The sequence below is a fragment of the Octodon degus genome, unplaced genomic scaffold (assembly GCF_000260255.1).
Source record: "Octodon degus isolate 3935 unplaced genomic scaffold, OctDeg1.0 scaffold00155, whole genome shotgun sequence".
Taxonomy (NCBI): Eukaryota; Metazoa; Chordata; class Mammalia; order Rodentia; family Octodontidae; genus Octodon; species Octodon degus.
In genome coordinates, this window is record NW_004524731.1 from 3,271,800 (window position 1) to 3,279,446 (window position 7,647).

The following is a 7,647-nucleotide window of genomic DNA, read 5'->3' on the forward strand; positions in this document are numbered from 1 at the left end:
GCCTCTCTCCAGAGCCAGGCCGAGCGCTGGAAGAGCATCCAGCAAGCCTCTCCAGGGAGCAGGCCGCGGGAGGCTGAGCATGCAGAAGCAGCGCGGCTTATCTGCGATCGTAACATGGAGCGGCGCAAAGCTGCAGGAGAGGAGACCTCGATGGAAACAACCTCCTAATGGATTCTTCACCGTAGAGACAGTTTGTAGATCGCTATCACTTGGGCCGTGGGGGCCAGAGGCCAGGGCCCGGGTGTGCGGCAGGACCCTGGGCGCCGTGGGGGAGGCAGTCTCAGCTGCTTTAATGTAATTTATAAATGTGCTGTCCAGTGTCATCATACAGCGGCAGCGAGAGGATGCCACTTCATGCTTGGGGGCAAAATCTGTTTAGATTTCTGCTTCCCAAAGTGTATTACAGACACTGTAATTGTGGAATAACTTTCTCAAAATAACTTGGTGTATAGATAGAAAGGATTGGTGGAATTAATTCTCAGCAAATTTGTTTAGAATGCAATTGGAGGAAATTTATTTTTTTCCAGAGGCAGTTTTACTAGACAGCAGTGTTTAGCAGAGAGTGAAATCCCTTAGGAGGACATTTTTACTTGGTCTAAACAAAAGCAAACCAAGTATAGTAAGTCCTCAGGACCAGGTGGCAGCCAGGCGGTGTCCAGCAGTCCAGAGCTCAGGGAGGAGACCCAGGGTGGGGCTTCAGGGTGGGCCCCCTGGGAGCAAGGCGGGAGGAGCGGGTGGCAGGGCAATGGACTGACTTTAGTGCTTCCACCCACCCAAGTGAAAATGTCTCCCTCGAGCTGCGTGCGGCACACAGTGAGAGGCCTGCTGCCTCACCCCAAGATAAAGGCGGACCCCTCTTGGGTGGGGACCCCTCTTGGGTGGGGACCAGAGCGGTACTGGGAGGACAGTCTGTCACAGCCTTAACTTAAGGGGCCAGTATGGTTTATTCCTTTAAATTCCAAATCACTCTGCTCGTTCGCTGCTGCTACTGTTTCTGGCAATTTAGAAAACCCAACCAAGGTCGGCATGCTTTCCCCTGTCATCTCCCCTTGCCTCTTCCCTCTCCTTCTCACTTCGGGCTGGGTGCGTCCAGGTGAAAGGGCGGAAGTAGCTTCCGATGCACACCTCTCCCACAGGCAGGAGGGCCTTCACCCACCTGAGTCCGGTGCTGATGTCAGGGGCGATTTCCTAGGACGACAGGCAGATACGGTGGCACATTCCTGGGGTGCCAGCCGGCAGCTGTGAGCCCTCAGGGTGCCTAGAACTGGGCCACCCCTCTGTGCGCTCCTTCCTCCCCGGGATCCAGCTCTGAGCCTAGGCACTCTGCTTCCTTCTGCAGGAAAATGACGCCAACTCTTTTGGGATTTTGATCCCCCTGTTTTCGGCAAATGCCATGAGCTACAGCCTTGTTGTTCAAGTCATGGGGAAGGTTGGCAACAGGCCAAGTGCACCTGGCCGGCCAAATGTTCTGAAGTGAAGGAGTCTATTTTCCTCACCCAATGGGGAAATATTTTGTAAGTGTACGTGTACGTGTGTGACTGGAGATACGCACATGCACAATTTCTGCTGGTCTGTGGAAAGGAGCAGTTAATGCTTAAAGTATTTTTTGTTTTACTTTTCTTAATTTCTTGTATTTTTTTCCAATTTTGCATGCATATATCTGGTAATATAAACTAATTTGAAGACAGCACTATGCAAGGTAATAGACATTGTCAAATTCATATTATATTGTTTAGTGAAATTCTGCATCATTTCTATTTTGGTTATCATTACTTTGTATTTTCTTTAAAAAATTAAAAAGCTAGAATGTTATCATTATCAAGGACTGAAAAGTGCTATTTTACATCTCATGATAGTTTTAAAGTTAAAACTATGAAAGAGTAACACAACAGAGGCACGTCTTCGCTAGAGGCCAAGTATGTGTTTCTTTGGTGAACTTCTGTTAAGAAGGCTAATTAGCCATTCCTTATGCAACTGGGTCTTTCCCTCCAGGAGTTTCACCTCTTATTTTTCAGAGCTCTATCCAATTATATGTCTATCAGTATCTATAGACATGAACAAGGTTGATAGTCAGAGTGTTTCACTATATGTAAATATGCTGAACATCACAAATATATATATGTGCATATTATTAAAAATAAGCAAATATCAAATTAATACAGGATTATCAATAAACCTTTTTCACTTATATAAGAAGTTCCGGATTTCTATACTCTGTGTATTTTTAAAGCAATTTGAATACATGAGCTTTATTTTTTTACTGTTATACTTTTTTCTAATGACATAAAAGTACACATTCCCCTCTGTACACACCTGCACATCCGCAGTGCCCAGAGAGACCACGCGCTGGGCTTCATATTCCAGAAACCACCTGTGCCGGCAGACCAGCGAGGTCTTCCACTGTGTGGCTGCTTACGAGACAGCACAGGAGCTTCTAGAATTGCTTCAGGTTCCTAGCAATAGCCAAGCAATCGGGGCAGATGGCTCCGATCTCCAGCCTGAAGGAGCTGGCTTTCCACAATGCACCCTGATTTTTCTTTTATAAAGGTGTTACTTTCCTCACAGCTGGCTGTTTGTAATTCGTGAACAAGGAGCCATTTCTTAGTCCCGTGGAAATGTGCAGCTGTACATCGTGTTCCACCTGTAGACATTTTTGGCTGCTAACACGGACAACCCAGGCTGTGCGGAACTCAGCCCTGGGCTCCGACACAGGAGTTGTTAGACATCTGCCCCTCTGCTGCCACGTCACGCTGGACTCAGGCCGATGCAGGGAGTGCGAAGTGCGAAAACACGTGGCGTGCCTTCACGCAGTCATGCCTGGAAGAGTCTGACCTGCGGCAGACTGGGGGCCCCACCGGCTTCCTGCCAATGAGGAGGACAGCCTCTCTGAGCTGTGGTACTTCAGGGGTCCCTCTCCTGCACCAGGGAGGTGCGACAGCCCAGAGACCGAACCGTCTTCAGAACCCAAGTGCAAAGGCGATGCGAGGTATGTAACTCAGTCACAGACCAGAAGAACTTCAATCAAGTGATGTATGCAAGGTGACAATACAGAATGGCCTTTTACAAAGGGAAATACACAGTAGCATAAATGCAGATTGCCTCTAGATTCTGGTACAAATCTGTATGTGAAGTTGACACTGTGAGATTGATCTATTTTATATTAATTGCTACAAGTGATCTATTGAGTAGACTCGAAAAAATATAATAGCCAGGATTTTTAAAAGACCAAAATAAGATGTGCAAAACCCGTTCCTCTGTTGCGTAATTTGCGGTGCTTCCGCCTTCCTTCTCCTTCAGGAGTGCGGTGGTGATCTCCCGCTAGTGAATCCCAAGTACCCCCCACCCCACCTCCACCCCACCCCCACCCCCGTGAGGCTGCCTCCCAGGTCGTGCTTCCTGCTGCGTTCTCATTCTCCTCCCTGAGAGGTGCCTCCTCCTCGGTCCTAATGTGATGTGACCCGGTGCGGCAGGGCTCTGCAGCCAGCACTCCAGGCTCTTCCCTGGTCTCGGGCTCAGCCGTGGACGCGGGCTCACAGGTCGCGGAGTCGCTGAGCTCCAGGTGCAGAAGAACCAGGCGGGCCGGACCCTGCTCAGGCCCAGAACTCCTCTGATGGCCCCTCGACACTGATCTGGAGTTGCAGGAAGGCTGTGTGCGCGCCACCGTCACAGAAACGCCAGCGAGAGGGGAAATCCCCGAGGGTCTGCGGCGCCAGACCTTGCCTAAGAGGAGCCGCAGCCCCCGCCCGCCATCCCCACTCTCGGCCTCTGGCGGTGAAGACCTCACCCACGCGTGCAGCCCATGCTCCTGCGCGCGCGGAGCCCCTCTGCCCTGCGGCCAGCTCCCCCTGCGCCCCCAGGCCTGGGCTTGGCAGCCCGGCCTCTCGGGTGCTCAGGCTAGGCTCCCTCCCTTTTGCACTATGGCCCTCCACTGCCTTGAGACAAAGCCGCAGAATCTGCACCTCCGCGTTGCCAGGACTCCGCTACAGAAGCCCCAGAGTTCGGTCCACTGTGTTTACAGGACGCGTGCTCTTCCGGCCTGCCTAATTGTCCTGCTGCAGAGCCGCTCTCTGCTTCGTGTATGATCACCATAACAGCATCAAGTAATTAGAAAAGGCCAGTGTGTGAATTAAAACCCCTCAGCATACAACCCGGCAAACAGAGACAACTAATATCGCGCCCCTCCCCGCCCCCCGGAAATCACTCTGTTGCTGAGCTACACCCCTAGCTGGCCCGAGACTTTCTAAAATTATCAGTGGCAAAAGTGTAACTCCAAATTTTCCTTTTGAAGCCAATTTCTAGGAAAAGCAATACTTTGGAAAATGGTATGCGTGGGCCATGGAGATAGCCCAGAGGTCTAAACGCCTGCGTAGGCAAGCGCAAGGATCTCAGTTCGATCCCCTATACCACGTGCCACGTCGGCCCCCGGCCCGGCTCGCTAGCCTCTGAGCCCCAGCGTGATGGCGCACGGCTAATGAATCCCAGCGCTGCGGAGGCTCAAACTGGACAGAGAGACCCTGTACCAATGGGGGGGGGGGGAAGCACGCGATAAAAATGAACAGCCGGTTTTTCATGCTTCCCCCACCAAATAATACAAAATTATTCTCTGGCAAAATGCAGGCTTTTCCTAATTTAAAAAGAGAACACGCACATTTTGCTCTTCTCGTGTTCTCTAGACCCCAAACCTTCTCCATCGCGTCCGCGCAGAGGAAAAGGAGAAATCTCGGTGAGGGAAGCGCCTCGACCAGGTTTCCAGATGGGCAGTGCAGCGGGGACGGCAGGGGGCTCCAGGGACTCGGGGTGTCCTTGCAGTCTCCCCCGTTCTTCTACGCAGGTGCCGGTCTGTGGATGGACAGAACTTGTCTCCAGGGAAGGACACATTGCCTGATCACCTGTCAGATCTGCTGGTGGAGACAGGAACCTCCAGCCCTGATGATTCATTAAAAATAGTTAAGTCCAGGCAGCTATTGATGCTCTGAACTTCCACAGTCTCTCTCTCTCTTTTTTTAAATATGGAATGCTTCACGAATTTGCGTGTCACCCTTGCACAGGGACCATGCTAACCTTCTCTGTATCGTTCCAATTTTAGCATATGTGCTGCCGAAGCGAGCACAACAGTCTCTTTAGATACAAAAGCCATGAACTGGAGTCTTTGTCCATTATAGTCAGTGGCAATTCTGCTTTATGTGGAGATATAGCCATAATATTTTAGGAAGAGGAAAGGAAAACACAGAGTTTCCCTGCCTCAGTGCAAGCTGCTTCCCAGTGACAAGCGTGGAGTTGAGTTTTCAGGTGCCTGAGCTGAGCGCACACTCTGAAAGATCCTCCAGTGTCTCTCACGTGATTTCTCCTCCCCATCAAATACAAAAGCACAGGGGCTGGCGAGATAGCTCAGCAGACAAAACGCCTGCTTAGGTAAGCACAGGGATCGAGGTTTGATCCCCAGCACCACATGCCGCCCCAGCCCTGTTCCCAGGCCAGACTCCGGGAGAGTGGAGCACGCCTGTAATCCCAGAGCTGGGGAGGCTAAAAGCAGGAGAACCACCATGAGTCCGAGCTGCATAGTGAGAGGCTGCAACAACCAAACACACACACACCCACAAAAGCAGACTACCTGATATCTGATATTATCTAAAATCCCTTCCTTACTAAAAAACCTACTGTAACTAAGAGGAACTTGCTACACTGGCAGCTGATCTTGGAAAATTCTGATGTACACTATCAGGTAACATTCAGGAAATAAATCCGTACTTTACAGAGACAAAGCTAATATAATAACAATCAGCAGGAAGCTTCTGAATTCATAGAACAGATTCTATTTTCTCATTATGGAACCCATGAATATTTTGTTCAGAATTCGATCTCATTCCCTGCCACATGGACAGCTGATCATGATTGTTGCTGCTTTTACAAAATAGTTTCTTTTATCTATAGGAAATACTCTTTATAAAAAATGTAATTGCATAATTTTTGTTGATTTTAAAAGTACTTTTTGAGGACTGTATTCTTAAGTACCCATTTGTTACTATTGGACGATGTCAGTGGCTGTGTCGGGCCCAGCTATTGCCTCTGCATTCATCTCATAAACATTAAGAGAAAGTGGTGCGATGCCGGGCACCTGTTGGAACACCAGCTGAATATAGGAAGGTCACTGGTACCTCTGCGGGCACCGCAGTGCCCCCTTCCCTCCCGACCAACCTGGCTGATGGGAGGTGCACTCATAGCCTGGAGTCACCCTTGGGGAGGGCCTGGGTCTTGTCTGTCCTGAGCTGTGGGGCTTGCAGTTTAGCTCAGTTGTTTAAAGCACCTGCTTGGGCACACTCAGTCAGGCACTGGGGACAGTGGTTCAAATCCCAGCTCCACACGCCACACTGGTCCCACCCTTAAGACAGCCTGAACCAGCCCCCCCAAAAAAGAATCTTTCCTGAGCCGTGTCCTGTCCCCTCCTCCATGCTCGCTGGGGCTTGAAGGCAGAAGATGTGTTGTCCATGCAGGTGTCACCTGGCAGGTGTATGATAAAATGCCTAGTGAGTGAAAAATTGATTGTTAACCAATATTATTCTTTAGGTCAAACATATATCAGGATTCAAGATGAAATAAAGCATGTTGCAGATAATCTTAAAAAATATTACCTATGAAAAGACTATTTTTAAAAATTAAGCTACATATTTTAACCTATGTCATGGAAAAATGTCCAAGAGATGTATAACTGCATCGACACATGACTGTAGCAGGGGCCAGTGGGTTCCCACGCATCCGGGTTATGTATTTGCTACTGCTTGGGTCTGCTTGCCTCGTGGGACTTGTATTTCTCAGCCTTGGAAGCCCTCCTAGAAGCGCTAGGTGATGTCTTCCTGAAAAACTATTTTTGAAGAAATTAATTTGTTAGGCCGCATCTTTACGCTATATTATGAAGCCACTCGCATTGGCATACGGCTTACAAAGCGATGCTATCAGATTTTCAGTATTAATGTCAGCTTGGCAACTTTTGCCCTTACCGGGATTTTTAGAGCAATTATGATCTCTGGAAATAGATGTGACTTAGTGATATTTTCTAATTTACTTAAAATATGCACTTGACATTTCAAGTAAATTGTAGTTTTAAATAGATTTGACATTCAATCACGAACACTACAGATTATGCAATGTACACAATGTGTAATTTAGGAGTGCACCTCTGTGTAATGGAGTTATAAATCTCTCCTAAATTTATGTGTAACGAACGACATTTGCTCCAGCGGTCTCTTCCTGGGAGATTTTCACTGGATTTGCCTGGCTTATTGCACTGGTATCAGTAATTTAGATACTTTGAATGATAGAGCAGTGCAGACCATTCTGGATCTAGTTCTAGGTGCGGCTCGTCCTACTCTTTCTCTAGAGATGGCAGAATAAACTTGCTCAATCCTGCAAGTCGTGTTTGCGCCAAGCAGACACGCGCCTGAGAGAGAGCAGGGCCCTTGCTCTCTGCGCTCACGTTGCCGGAAATCACTCTTGCTTGTCAGGCAAGCGCTGCCGCTGACCTGGACCGCTGGCCGGAGAAGGAACTGGCTTCTCAGTAGAAAATACAGTCAATGTGATTCCACAGGACAACAGCATGCAAAGAGGAGAGAGACAGAGACAGAGAGACAGAGAGGGAGACAGAGACAGAGA

At 49.0% G+C, this 7,647-nt stretch overlaps 1 protein-coding gene and 1 non-coding gene across 2 annotated transcripts in view; one reads left to right on the forward strand and one right to left on the reverse strand.

The window, feature by feature from the left end:
- Positions 1–7,647, forward strand: part of Csmd1 (CUB and Sushi multiple domains 1) — a 1,642,653-nt gene that overhangs the window by 506,843 nt on the left and 1,128,163 nt on the right. The gene's annotated exons all lie outside the window — the stretch shown is intronic.
- On the reverse strand, positions 5,004–5,110 carry LOC111812973. Its single transcript, XR_002818335.1, has one exon. It is a non-coding gene; the product is annotated as a U6 spliceosomal RNA (small nuclear RNA).